The sequence below is a fragment of the Emydura macquarii genome, unplaced genomic scaffold (genome assembly GCF_026122565.2).
Source record: "Emydura macquarii macquarii isolate MOO-44397 ecotype Brisbane River unplaced genomic scaffold, CSIRO-AGI_Emac_v2 contig_383, whole genome shotgun sequence".
NCBI lineage: Eukaryota > Metazoa > Chordata > Testudines > Chelidae > Emydura > Emydura macquarii.
This window is the reverse complement of record NW_027130520.1, coordinates 7477441-7492392: the sequence shown is the minus strand read 5'-3', so window position 1 is coordinate 7492392 and position 14952 is coordinate 7477441. Positions and strand designations below refer to the sequence as shown.

Sequence of the window (14952 nt, the reverse complement as noted above, 5' to 3'; positions counted from 1 at the left end):
GAGAGATTCTTCCCTGGTCCCTGCAGGCAATGAATGTATATCCTGAAGCATGAGATTTGATTACTCACTATTATCTCATTTTCAATAGCTACTGCACAAATATTTCTCTTAGGGAAATTATTTGGGTGTATCTTAGATCTACCTACAGTATTTATGTGGTTGATCACCTCTTCCAGAAGTGAAATTCACATGTTCCCTATATGCTGCATAAAATAGTTTTGTTTTGTTTTTTGTCCTAGAGATTAGTGTCCTTTAATTTCATCAAGTGTCTTGTTCTGTAACAGAGTGAAAATGAGGACTGGTCAGTTTTCAACAGTCCCTTCATATAACTCTGTTTACTTCAGTCAGCTCCCCTCTAGCTCTGCTCTTTCCCCAACTCAACCTTTTGTAGTCTCTCCTGGGACACGAATGAAAGCCTTTCCTCTAGCGCTCTTTGTTACCCTTTTCTGTCTCTTCCAGATCTGCTATACCTTTCTTAATGTGAGGTGGCTAAAACTAACTTCATTGTTTGATTTGCTATCCCCATTCTGCATTGTATTCTGTCCCAATTTTTGATCCATTCATGCATCCTAATTGCATGTGGGGTTTTGTTAGTCTTAATCTGCTCTCGTGCACTGACAGACACCTTCATTCATTTAGATGAGTATAAAAATAATTTCTCGTTGCAACCCCTCTTTTTCCTTGACCACTTATCAAAGCCGAAATTCTGTCGCTCTCACCCTGCCTTCTTGTGCAGCAGCTGCAAAGCTCTGGGTGTGTGGCAAGGTATAGACAGGAGGAAAGTGGCAAACTGAGCAAAAGAGCTGATTTTAGCTGCTCTAAAGTTACAGCAAAATCTGAGTCTGGTGCTGTATCTGTCCATAGGGCTCTAGAAGGTGGGTAAAGACGGGATCCGCGTGTGTAAGGCTTTCTTGTGCTTTTCTTCCCACGACACGTCTATCCAGCGCAGCAAGAAAGACACCGCATTTCTTTTCTCTAAACAATGTGCTTGGAGTGGGCGGAGGATGGCGAGGGAGGGTCCAGTCCCCAAGTCATTTGGATCTCAGTGGCGAGCCTAGCTGGGCTCCTACAGCTTTTCCCATTCAGACTCACACAATGGGCATTAGCCACACCGCCAGACCTAGTCTGCATCGGTGCCGGGATTTGCTTGCGGCTTTACAGTGACTTTGCCGACGAGCTGGGGCTTCCCTAGAGCGCTCCGGGCCAGAGAGGCTGGCACCCAGAAGTTCCTGGGGCTGTGTGTGCATTTCAGCCACGCTGTGCAAGCCCTTGTCTGAGCGTTGGCAGGCGCGGTCGCTGTAAACTAACCACGGCGGCGTCTCCACGTGCAGTAAGAGCTGAGCTGCTTTATTTGGGGGGTGGGGGCGGGGAGATGCTCTTTTCATCTGGGTGTTGATGGGCATCAACCCGGGGCTGGGAGAGGAGGATTTGCCTTTTCTAACCGAGTGCCTTCTCCTGCAGGGACGCGAGTAAAACGCCCCCAGAAGAAGAGGTGGCGCCAACTCCTCCTCGGGGCGGACTCGGTGTCCGGGGTTGTCAGGGAGCCCACGCCGGTGCAAGTGTGCACGCAGCCTGACAGATGACCTATTGAAATCGTTGCAGAGCCGGGCTGCGGTTGCCACGACAACCAATGCTCTCTTGGCTTTCATCTGGCCATGTGACAGTGGCTTTGACGTCAGCCGGAGGCAGAGTCTGTGGTTTAGTCCACACACAGCCCAAAGGCTGGGGAGAATCCGGTGGATGCTGGACTTATCCCCTTTGCTGCTGCCGCCGCCGCCGCCGCTGCCGTTTCCCAGGGGCTGCCAGGGCATGGAGAACTAAGCGCTCGCGTTCCTGCCGCCGGAGGGGAGCAGCTGGCTGTATGCTCTGATCAGGTATTCCCATTGCTTTCTTTACGAGCGCCTCGGGCTGGGGTTTCCCTTCTGCGCGTTGGCTTTGGCTGCAAGTTCGCCTGGATGAGCAGCAGCCTCAGACAACTGCAAAGCGGCTTCCAGTTACTAATTCAATGCGCCGACAGCCGAGCAAAGTTGCATTTGGATGAACGGCCCATGAAGGGAAAATAAAATGCAGTCAGTAGTTCTCGCTTGACACTTTAAACCACTGCGCAGCAGTATAGAGGAACATCAGCAGCACAGTCCCTCTTGGAGCGCACACAGATGGTTTCTGAGGAATGTGGTCGGGTTAGGCATCAGTACGAGCTTTGTGTTTTGGTTGGAACTTTTGGAAATTGCTGTCTTGTTCAGATGAAACTGAGAATCACTTCACTGTTTCTCTTTAAAATTCCCGAAGTGTCTAACAAGCCAACCACAGACCTGGATAGATAGGAACATTATGCTATCAGACTCCAAAAGTTTGAGTTCTCTGCTAAATCATCTGTGTTCATGCAGGCTCCCCTCCCAGCGCACATTGCAATCATGCATTGGTAAAGCCCTTTATCAGAGCCTTGGGGCATGTGATAGATTGACTGCATAATGTTTACAGAGGAAAGGGTCAGCAGCTTCCTGAAAAGTAATCTGAAATATGCCAAAATAATTGCAGTGTATGCTCCTACCCCTGTTCTCCCCCACACATGCGCACACAGAGCTTTTCTGTTTCTCTTTGTGGGGTGAAGAGTGGTTAGATTAGCTAAAAAAAGAATGGCAGCATGAACAATGCAATCCTAATTGAAAAGTAAAATGCTACACTGGCTTGTTTTTTCCTGAAGATTTTTTGTTTGTTTGTTTTAGTTATATTTCTTGAAAGGAAATTGTTACAAAGAGCAGAATTCATCACTTCTTAAAGTGTTCTAAATAATTGGCTACATATGTATGTACATATATATTATTCATTCTAAGAATAGATCAAAGATGAAACGTTGTGTGGTTTTTTTCTCTGGAAAAATACATTTGACAATTCTAGCATGTCTATATGCCACAGTTCCCTGTTCCCTATCTAACAATAAAACATTTGAACTTTGATAATTTATTTTAAACCAGCCTCTCTGCTGTAGTATTCAAGGACCTGCACAACAATTTAAAATGCAGTGCAGTTAGAAAAAGATAAAACTATATAGAAACAGATACAACTCCAAATATGGTGGCATTAATAATTGTTTTTAAAAGTGAACAAATAGGGAGTAAGACTGAAAGCACCTCTGAAAAGATAGTTGTTGCTAATAGTCTGGAGTAAATTTGCTTAAACAGAACACCAGAAATAAATGTATCTAAAATCTTAAAACATTTTGTACTTAGTGTTTAATGTACACTTTGGAGTTAAAATCTTCTATCAAATTCAAACCTTTTATGACCTATATTTTTAAACTTCATTTTTATTTTTGGTTCATCTAGCGGTTGAAACATCAGATATTATGTACACTCTACTTTTTTATTGAAACAAATTTAATTAAGATCTATAATGTTGCAATTACTCTAAAACACTATATGGTTAATATATTCTTTTTAACTTCAAGATCATTTAAAATCTTATATGAAAGTTTGTTCCTCCTTAGAACGAAAAAGACTTTCTTATACCATTCTTATTCACGCTGCATAGTATCTTACTCTGTCTGTTGTCCTGTTGCATTAGATAGTGAACCCCTTACACAGACGAGCAGTTTAGACCACTTCTTTGAGTTACTGCTCACCGTACATCCATGTATGAGGCAAGATTACAAAAATCTGGCTCACTGGAAATCAAGGAGATTTACTCATTGAGTAAATTACTACACAACAAATGGAAAAGTGGCAGAATCCAGCCCTAAATGTTTAAAGGCACAAATGTTGACTCATAGTGATCGGGCCAGAACCTGAAAACAGTTATGTACACTAGTCAGTTTCTTACATGAATTGAGTAGGACTATAAATTGTTCGTATTCACATTTTCAGGATCTGTCCCATGTATGTAAACCATTATCCACTAGGCTTTATTTATTGTTTCATTAGTGCCATATAATGAATGCTGAGGCACAATCACATTTATTTATGGAATGAATAAAATATCCATAGATTATTGTGCTTAATATCTTTAGAAATGCCTGTTAAGTGAAAAATAACTCATGTAGTGGTTGCCCATGAGCCATTAATTACAAATAATTTAAAATAGACCCGTCAGTTCCATCTTTTAAAGATCTGTTTTGCTTTAGCTATAATAACCAAGTCTTAGTAAAAGGTCTGTGTAAGGAAGACAAAGAGTTCCCATTTGACCAAAATGGTTCCGGCTGTATTACAAAAGATTTGAAGTACAAGAGTATTGATGAAACTAAGTGAAACAAGTGTTGTACTTTTTGTAGTACAGAGTGTTGTGTCCAACTCTGCAAGGTGCTGAGAGCTATCATCTCTCATTTACTTCAGTGGGGTCTAAAGACACTCAACCCCTCTCAGAGTCAGGCCCTAGATGAATAGCAGAAGAATGCCCTGTTTTTAATCTGCTGCTAAGAATCCAACAATGAGGAAGTTGGTTGTTTGCTAGACCGACCTTGAGTTCAGACTGAAGAAACTGTGGAAAATGCACACATCCTTGTTTCATGTGAAATGAGGAAGATGGCAAGCAACAAAGATCATTTACACTATGCACAACTCACAGGGACAGTGTATTTTAAATCTGGTTAATCCTGTATGTTATGAAGCATTTTTCTGACTAACGCTTTATGTTCTTCTGAGTTTGTGAAGTTCATAAGATTATTTAGAATTTGATTACTCAAACTTTTCCATGTGATGACTCTGTGTTACCACAGGGGAAAAAGCATTCAGGATTCCTTTCCTATATAGCCAATGGTGGTTGAGAACCTGTGATTTAGATCACTTCTCCATATTTTGTCCCATGCGTTATTTGCAGAGACATTGACTTTAAAATGGAAACTTACTTACACTTGAAAACCACAAATCTTACTTACAATGAATTACTTACACCCTTAGTGACCTTACAGCCTCATCTGGTTGTATGGGGATTGACATGCGTAACTCCCATTAATCTTAATACAAGTTACACGTCAGTCCCTTGCACACATCAGAAGACTATCCCTTTTTACAATCTTGTCTCTTTATCCATGAAGAAGAGTGAACAGACTGGTAATTACCACAGAATCAGAGTACTTCACCTTAAGGGAGATCTTGGCTAAAAATGGAATATAAAGATGATTATGAAACTGAATTCAACTAGTAAAATTAAAAAGCATACGCAAATTGTTGATACATTTACTCTAGAAATAACTATAGTTTTAGAGTATTGTACCTTGATCTGCATAAGTTGATGGACAATGACAATCCGGATTTAGACTAGAAAGATAATAAAAGCCTATTCTTTCCAATACTGTCTAAACAGTATTTTTAATAAAAGCTTCCTACTTGCAATACCCTGAATCTTCTTACACTGATCTGAAAACTTTTCTAGCGTGCCAATTCTGTTGGCATTTTAAAGACCCCATGCTCCACTCTGTTATACTGATTTTATGGTGGTATAACTGCATTGCAGTCAGTGGAATCACATCATGGAAAACCAGTGGACCAGGAGGCACATTTTTGCAGAAGTTAGTTTCAGCCTTGTTAAAAGTAACTAAATCGTGATCATGTCTTTTCCCCATTAGCAATGACCAGTTAAAGTGACAACTGAGCAGCAAAGGAGATTTAGCCTCTTAATTAACGGTTGCCTTTTAACTAAACATAGATGCCATGCATATGATATTGGGAAAGCAAAGGAAATGATTTCTCCATGGTTTGTACCAAGTTCAAGTACAAAGACCAAATTCTGGAGTGTTTTTGGTATTCACATTTCAAAAGGAACCATCTGCAACAAGCTGAAATCTGTGCAGACAACTATAGTCAGATAACAGTTAAAAAAATAATGTGTTTTGGCTGCACTCTTACTGCTGTTAAATTTATCTTCTTAAATAACAGGGAGTAAGAGTTGAGGTTTGAGAAACAGTAATTTTGTGATTATTTTACGTGGATCAAATTGTTCTGTCATCAAATTTGCATTTCAGTCAGCATTACGCTATGAAAATATAATTAGAAACTGCAGCTCAAATCACTGAATGCAACATTTCCCAAAGGGAGCACAGTAAAGAAGCTGTTCTTGTTAAAACTTCAGCTGATGTTGAAATCCTATATTTGGAAAATATGAACATATAGTTGGAGAGTTCCTTTCGTTTCTGTGGTCTTAGCTCTCCTTTTGTCTTTCTGCTCAACTTCATTTTTTTGTGAGATTCACTTCTACAAAAACATTTAAAGCAAAAGTACCCAATCCCTGTCCTCTAGGATTTCGGCCTGACACTGCTGTGAGTTACTGAATATTTTTCAATCACAACATGACATTGAGATAATGTTAAGAATCTGATTTGCACCCAGAAAATCCAGGAAGCTTGTAGCTTGGACTAAAACATTGTCTTTAGTCTGCCCCAGCGGCAAAGCCATAAAATGACCCAATGTCTGGAATCCCCAGTAACATCTAATCTCAGTGGGATGAGTAAAGGATGGAGTTCCAGGCTTAACTCAGTAGTTGTTTGCTTTTGCAAGTTTAAGACTTAGTAGAAAGTATTCACAATGCTGTGAGGTTGTAACTGCATGAATCTCATTGAAACTTTTGTTGTTGTTTTTAAGATCTCCCTCCTTTATGGTGATATTAACTGGAAATGAAATACTGAAGGTTCAAAGTATTTTTAGATCCAGATTCATTTTGATAGATCCTCTCTGAGTTTACTCAACTCATCCCTTTGCTTCAAGAGACAAATTCTGCCCACCACTTTAATGGGTGGCAGGCAGCCTGGTACACAGCAGAGCCAGTGCAGTTTCACTCCATGGAGAGTGGGGTCCAGAAAATGGGGAACACATTCAGTGCTCAGCCATGGTGCACACACTGCTCTACTGTTCTTCACAGAAACTTCCTGTGCTCCACTAGAGGGAGCTTTAAAAATGGGGCAGGGTGGGATAGAAGAATGGAAGAGGTGAGGATAGGTTCCTATAGATCCATGACAGTGCAGATAATGGGCAAACTTGCTGTATGTGCATATGTCGAGCCCAGTGTGGTTGGTGACACTATTGCAGCTATAGATAATATGGAGTGTTCTGAGGAATAGAATTCTGAATTCTGCTTCTGTGACAGCCATGGGACACTTTTCCACCCCTGTCCATGCTACGGGCTTGCTGAATCCCATGAGGAGAATAAATCTGTTTGAAAAATACAGGAAAACAAAAGGCTTCTGAAACTCAAATTTAAACATAGCAAAAAAGATTGGTTTGTCTTTTGGAAGATATGTAAAATAGAATGCTAGTGTTTTTTCTGGGCCCGGAGAAACACACAAGCAGGTGCTATGAAGAATCAAGAATTTGTCTTTAAGGACTTCAAGGTTGCTCTCATAAAAGAGTGGAGTTTGAACGAACACAAAATTAAGTATCAGTGAGGTTTTGTGAGACAAGCATATAAGATAAATTAAGTGCTAGCACTTGTGTTCCAAAGAAAAATTAAAGCAGAAACATTTAAAAATAAACCTCAGCTGGATTCTTTACTGGTAGGATTCCCTCAATCACTGAAGGCAGCAGAATGAAACAATTGTTCCGAGTTAATTGAGACCTCATTTGCAGCTCTTCCAAAGTTGCTAAAATGTAGTGGACACATCTCACTTGAAGTATCTAACTTAAACTGCACACTCACAATGATTTAAACCGTGAAGCAATCCAACCCTGAGAATGTTTCATTCCAAAGGAAATATTCTACTTGTGTTTATGTTTTATGAATATTCCTGATGGCCAACTCCAAGATGTTGGGGGGAGGGAGGGAAATGAACATGAAGCTGTTTATTTCTACAACTCATTTATGCCTGTTCTCACAGCACTGTTCTTTTGTGTAGATTGGCAGCATGATTGAGGAATTCTCTCTGGCTTTGCCATTTTAATAAGCACAGGTCCAATTAAAGCAATTATAATTCAGCAGAGATGTCTGCTGTCTTCTGTGTATGTCCGTCAAGTTATCTATTCACAGCTGTTTTATGTGTGAGTTTACATATAAACCCATACTGAGCCTGCTAATGTATTGACGGTTAAGGGCTCATTTGCATCCTTGTAGAACTTTCCCATGTGTATATCGCCTGTGTTGCATGAGATCAGTGTACGAAATTATAGCTGGCTTGGAATGAATCTTGAAACCCATTTTGCTTGTCTACTCCTTGCTTGTATGTCCTCATGTAGGTCTGATCTTAAGAGGTGCTGAGAACCCTCAATACCCATTGACCTCAGCTAAGTGCTAAGAACGGCAAAATATTACAGAAACTTGCGGTTTCATTCTGCTGGGCTGGAAGCCTTTCATATCCTAAAATCCAGACATACATAGCAGAGTAAGCAGTGTTCCATAGCACGTTATATGCTACATCTCCTTTAATTCTGACATGTTGATAGAGTTGTTTAATTTTTGCATTGTCCAAGAATTACTGAGCAGTGAATAGTTCTGCAGAAAGTCCTTGCCGCAGACAGTGTCAAAAGCTGTAAGAGCTCTAATAGAGGAGTCTCTTGACTACCTCTCTGAAAAGGCCTGCTTGTTTAGCAAGTGTTGAGGACTGGAAGGTCTTGCTGATATGTACTGAGAGAGTTTTCTATTTACAATTGTAATAAATAGCACTCCTGCAGCATCTTCTATCTGAGGATCTTAAAGTGCTTTATGATGATTGGCCTCAACGGGTGGTTAGGACATTAAATTCTCCCCAGACTCCACAGGTGTTGATCCACAGAAGCTCAGCAAGCTTCTCCTAGAATATTTATCCACAGAAGCTGCCTATTCCAAAAGGAAAACATTCTCCCCTGTATCACTCCTCATCAGTACAGTAGACGCTCATTAGTAGCAACGCATCAGTGCCCTTTTGCTATGTTGCTCCTAAGCAGCTGTTGCTGTCATGGGGAGTGTTGACAATTCACAGTAGGGAAAGTGTTCCCAGGGGAAGTGTTGTTCATAAGCAGTGGATGTTCTTACAAGGGGTGTTGGTGCAAACAATCATTTACTGTAGCAGCTGTGAAATACCCCTGGCATCATTATGGGCATGCACACTTCCTGGGGCAGCCTCAGAACTTCCCCAGGCTGATTGCCACAGTAATTGAGTTTGAGACTTTGGTGGATGTACTGATTCATAGATTCTAAGGTCAGAAGGAACCACTGTGATGATCTAGTCTGACCATAACACAGGCCATACAACTCCTTTTTGAACAGAGTATACCTTAAAACAAAATCCAATCTTGATTTAAAAATTGCCATTGTTGGAGAATTCACCACAACCCTGAGTAAGTCGTTTCAATGACTAATTTCACTCGCTGGTTTTAAAAAAAATGTTTTTGCAGGTACTTATAGACTGTGATCAAGTCACCTCTTAACCTTCTTTTTGTTAAGATAAGTAGATTGAACTCCTGGAGTCTATCACTGTAGCGCATGTTTTCTAATCCTTTACTCATTCCTGTGACTCTTCTCTGAACCCTCTCCAATTTATAAACATCCTTCTTGAACTGTGGATACCAGAACTGGACAAAGTATTCCAGTACCTGTTTCACTAGTGCCAAATAGAGAGGTAAAATAATCTCTCTACTCCTAATTCAGAGTCTCCTGTTTATGCATCCGAGGATTGCATTAGCCCTTTTGGCCACAGTGTCATACTAGGATCTCATGTTCAGCTGATTATCCACCAGGAGCATCCAAGTTTTTTTCAGATTCACAGTTTCCTAGGATAGTCATCTGTCTAGTAAGCATGGCCTACATTGTTTTTTCCTTGATGTGTAGCTTGGTAGTTAGTTGTATTAAAAACCATTTGCTTGTGCTCAGCTCACCAAATGATTATCAGTGACCTGACCCCTTCATTATTTACCACTCTCCCAATTTTTGTGTCCTCTACAGACTTTATCAGTGATTTTGTTTTCTGCCAGGTCATTGATAAAAATGTTACATAGCGCTGGGCCAAGAATTGATCCCTACAGGACCCCACTAGATACACACCTGCTTTAAGATGATTCCCTGTTTACAGTTACACTTTGACTTGTCAGCTAACTAGTTTTTTAATTCATATAATGTATGCCATGTTGATTTTGTACTGTTCTGGTTTTTTAATCAAAATATTATGTTACCAAGTCAAATGCCTTACAGAGGTTTAAATATATTACATCAGCACTATTACCTTTATCAATCACACTTGTAATATCATTAAAGATATATATCAATTACATTTGACAGGATCTATTTTCCATAAACCCATGTTGATTGGCAGAAATTATATTACCATCCTTATATTCTTTATTGAGCCTCGTATCAGCTGCTCCTTTATTTTTCCCAGGATCAGTGACAGGCTGATGAGCCTATAATTAATTAGGTTCTCCTGTTTTATCCTTATTAAATATTGGCACAACATTAGCTTTCTTCCAGTGTTCCAGGAGTTATTGAAAATCAGCATTAATGGTTGAGGGAGCTCCTCAGTCATCTTCTTTAAAACTCTTAGATGCCAGTTATCAAGACCTGATGATTTTAATAAATTCCAACTTTGGTAGCTGCTGTTAACATCCTCCTTAGCTGCTACTGGCATGGATAGCGAGCTTGATGTGTCCCCCTGATGTCTTGCCTCTGACTTTCCTGGATTACAATTTCTTCTATGCTAAAGATTTCCCCCTCCATTCAAACAATGATGAGGCAAAAAGAAGGAAGTGCCTCTTACTTGGATTAAGGAAGACCCTCCTCTTCCCAACCCTCCCCCTCCTCCCAGCCTCTAGCAGTAAGGGGAAGGTGCTTTCAACTCCCATAACAGATCTGAGACTGAGGATTCCTTATCTACCAACTCACAAAGTTTAGCTGGTGTCATTAAACATAACATTCCGGGCATCCCTTCATGCCCCAATCCCTGATAATGTTGTTCATTATCCTGTAGTACTTGGGACAGTTCCAACATGTGCAGCCCCACCTGGGGTTAGGGTGGAGGGGGTCAGATTCAGGATGGGGAACTGCAGTACCTCATTACATAAGTACTTCCTCCTCCAGCATCCCTAGAGCAACTCCACAACATGGAGAAGAAAAAGAAAAAACTTTCTTTTTGCTTTGCTGGGGCCTTTCCTCTCTGGCAGGGTGGCCAGCAAAAGTATCCCCAAATGTCACATATACTTTCTTTTGGTAGAACTGTGAGGAAGTTGCTACCTGTCAAAAATGTACGTGTGTGTGTGTGGTAAAAAAAAAAAAGCTTGCAAACCACTTGGCAATATTGGTGGCAAATGCAGGTGAGAGTTCAAGGAATAGCACTGAACTCGGTATACACATGATCCAGGGGGGTTTTGTTGTTATTAATAAAAGTTCAGGATGCTAGACAGTTAAGTAAATTCTGCAGTTTTTTCTGGACTAAGTGTCATCTGTACAAAGAAAGGAAAACTTCTCTTTGCAGTTCACACAAGACCAACGACTGTGAGTTGGCCTGTCGTGTTATCATCCACCTCTCAATATGCCTCTCAAACCATGTTAATTAAAAAACAAAGTTATTTTTAAATGAAGGGGATAGAAAAGTTGCTGGTGTGTGTGGCTATTCACTCTGCCCTTCACTGAACACTGTGGGAAACCCTGCTTCACATTATTCAAAAGATCTGAATGAAAGGCAAATTTTAGTTTGTAATTAACTGTTATAGTACAGCTTCTAACACGCCAGGTACATAAGGTCAGATGCACCTTGTTCTTGGTGCACTTCAGTATAGTGCTCCATTGTGTTTTTAATAGAATATTGCAAGCTTGAGCAGTGTGCTGGTTGCACGGACCCTTTAGGTCACGTATCCAGGCAGAGTTCCTCTGGGCCATGTCCACTGGCTCCCTGGATGCCTTCGAAGAACAGTGGGCGCTGTCTGGAGTTCTCTGCTCAGGATCCCACTCTGGCTCCCTACTTTTGACCCTGTGAACCTCACTCCCACCCCTGTTTTTTTATTAGCTAACCCCCGGAATTACTTGAGACCAGGGTCTGGTAGCTCCTTCCCTTAGGCTTGGGGGGAGATGGCAGGGGCTTGTGCCCACCCGTTCCCCAGGTCCTAATAGGTGCTGATTGCACAGCCACTGGAGTGGAGGACCAGCAGCAAAATGGTAACATTTTAACATTGATTTAACATTGTAAAGGGTAACAGCATTTTCCCAACTGGCATTTATTCCTTTTGTTCACTTAATTCTCCTGTGCTTTTACAGTACTTTTCCCATTACTCATTTCTTCTCCAAAATAACATTAACGTAAGGAATTGCTTGAACTTGAAGAAGAGGGGACCACATAGCCTAATTGCACAGCTGTGTGCCTGGTGTGTAAGTATAAGGGAAAATTCTGCACTGTCATTTTAGTTTTAATTGGAGATTATAAACTGAGTGGCCATCCTTAGTATTTTGGGCAATATAAATAACTTTCATATCCCCAGAATAAACTTGATAGTTCTCATTCCCCAAGTCTACAATTAAGTTGTTTACTGTATGTCATGCGAGTCTGCACAGGGGGTCATGTATATCTACAGTAGAGCACCTATGTGTTTACAGTTGACTAGTACCATTGCTTGCTGATGGTATGCAACAAGTAGGGACAGAGTGAGTGCGTGTGTGTGTAAATAGTGGAAAAGAAACATAACCCATGGAGCCAGGCCCATATCCATCACTGAGTGATGTCTTACTGAAACATATCTTCAGCTCTCGCTATATCTCCTTCATACCTCTTAAAACTGACCTAATAGGACAGCTGGGTTTTCCCATTATAAAAGAGTGCGCAGATAGCATAAACCCAGTGTATGCCACCCCTCCGTGAGCCCCTCGAGTGGGGTGAGGAGGTGTCATGGACAGGAGGAGACACAGCCATTTCATACTGTACTCCAGCAATTCTTGCTAGCTAGCTATACTGAAGGGAGGCCATTGAAACCCAGAGAGGATCCAAAGATTAAAAAATTAGTGCCATGGCAGTGGCTTCCCATCCCCATGTATAAAGGACCTTCCTTTATTACTGCCTTTCTGTCATGGAAGTGTTGATTCACTTAAGGTATGTCTACAGCACAGTCAGAAGTGTGACGTACCTGAGCTAGCTTTGATCTAGCTATCTCAGGCAAGGCACTGCACTGGAGGGGAGGATTCACCCAATGGAAGGGCAGGGAATGATACCCTTAGACTACCCTCCCTCAGTGATTCTGTCAGGGGAGGGTGCCTCAAATTCTTGATAAAGGCTCCATCAGGATCTCTGCCATTAGAGGCTGATGTGGTGAACCTGCACATATCTTTGCCATGCCTCTTTCCTGGCCAACACCACCCATGCTTGGGTTGTACAGTCCAAAAGCATTCCCTCCTCCCAGAAGAGACGAAATTGTGGCCATTTTCCACCTCCTCAACTTCCACCCCTGTCATATATTTTGCTGCTGGGTTTTTCTGCCAGGCTTTGAGCTGGCTAACGGGAGAGAGGAATTTAGCCCTAGGAATGTTTACAGCCCTGATTGCTGGCATTTTCTTCCGAGCTGTCCAAAACACCACCACTGGTTCCACCACCATTCACAACAGGGTGTAAGACCTTCTCTAAAATCAGGCCAGCTAACGTGACCTTAGGCATTGAAAGTAAAGCTAATAATATGACACCATTTCCAATCTGATATGAAGTAAAAATAGTGGAGGATAAAACTTGTTCACCAAAGACATGATCCTCTGTATCTTTGGTCTGATAATATGCACCTTTACTTGTTTTTTCCACTTGAAAGACTACCTGACTGCTAAGATGAGTATCCTCAGACCCACGGGCCTCACTGCCAGCAAAATGGGAAACCTCAGAGAAACCACAAGCCTTCCTGAAACCCAGCAGTTAGGTGGGTCCAATTCCTTACTGGGCCTGCCCAGCAGCAAATCTGCCACTTCCTTCAACTTGAATAAAAGAAGCCAAGGCAAGCCTTAAAGAGAGGCAGTACAAGTCCCCAGAAACATAGCGGTGACCCTTTTAAAATGTGCATTAAGTGAAAGATATGATGAATGTAACATAATTAGAATAAATTACAAACCGTTGAATGACTTAAACACAGATTTCAGGATAGTTATTCTGTAAATGAGTTGGCACTCTTATTATTTATAATTTGTATTATCCTAGCATCTAGGAACCCTAATCATAGACCAGGATCCCATTGTGCCAGGCACTGTATAAACACAGAACAAAAAGTTAATCCCTGTCCTGAACGCTGACACTTGTAAATAGAAGACAAGGGACATTACATGGATAAAGAGAGATGGGGGAATTCAAGGAAACAATGAGACAGTATTGGTCAATACGATAGCCAGTGGTCTCAACAGGTATATTTGTGGGGGGGATATTATCATGTACGCCATTGACCTAAGCTTATGCAGAATAGATTTATCCACTTTGTAGGTTTATTGATAATTGAATTCTTCTATTTTGTATACAGGTTTCACTCAGTTTTAGAGTTTTCTTGTTTATAAGACACGATATCCATTTTAATAGCTTATAAATGTGTGAAAATGTGTAGAGACAGGTGTACAAAACTCTCATTCTTTTGTTTTTTGTAATCGCTCCAGAATGAGTGTGTGGATTTTGTCTATATTAATCATCTTAAATATAGATTGTCATGATACAATTTTTTTATTTCAAAATAGTTGTTAAGACACTGTAAAGGATCCACTTTTTGACATCTCCCTGCTATGGATCAACTGGTCCGTACTGTATGACATGAAAGATTGGCTTAATGTCTCAGGCTACAGTTTGACACAGTGCAGCACATGATAATGGCTGTGTCTTTGCAATGCATTGCCATTTTTGTTTTTCAGTCCATGGAGGGATGCCATGAGGTAATGTCAAGATGGTCTCCTATGGCTTTGGTTAGGGGAAAAAAAGACTTCTGGCTGCAATTTACACTCATTGCTTCTGTTTTATTGAACTCAACCCTTATTTTTCAGCATTGGGATGTAACTTAAATTGAATATAGTTCTAAGGAAAGTCTTGTGTTGTGAGCACTTATCTACTGGTGTTCCTTGCAG

At 41.0% G+C, this 14952-nt stretch overlaps 1 protein-coding gene across 1 annotated transcript in view; it reads left to right on the top strand.

Annotated features, from left to right (window-relative positions):
* Positions 1-1571: 1571 nt before the first annotated feature.
* The window catches only part of NCALD (neurocalcin delta), an 89798-nt gene continuing 76417 nt past the window's right edge, over positions 1572-14952 (top strand). The window contains exon 1 of the mRNA XM_067537330.1: positions 1572-1874. The gene's annotated coding sequence lies outside the window, so the exon portion shown is untranslated. The remainder of the gene's footprint in view (positions 1875-14952) is intronic.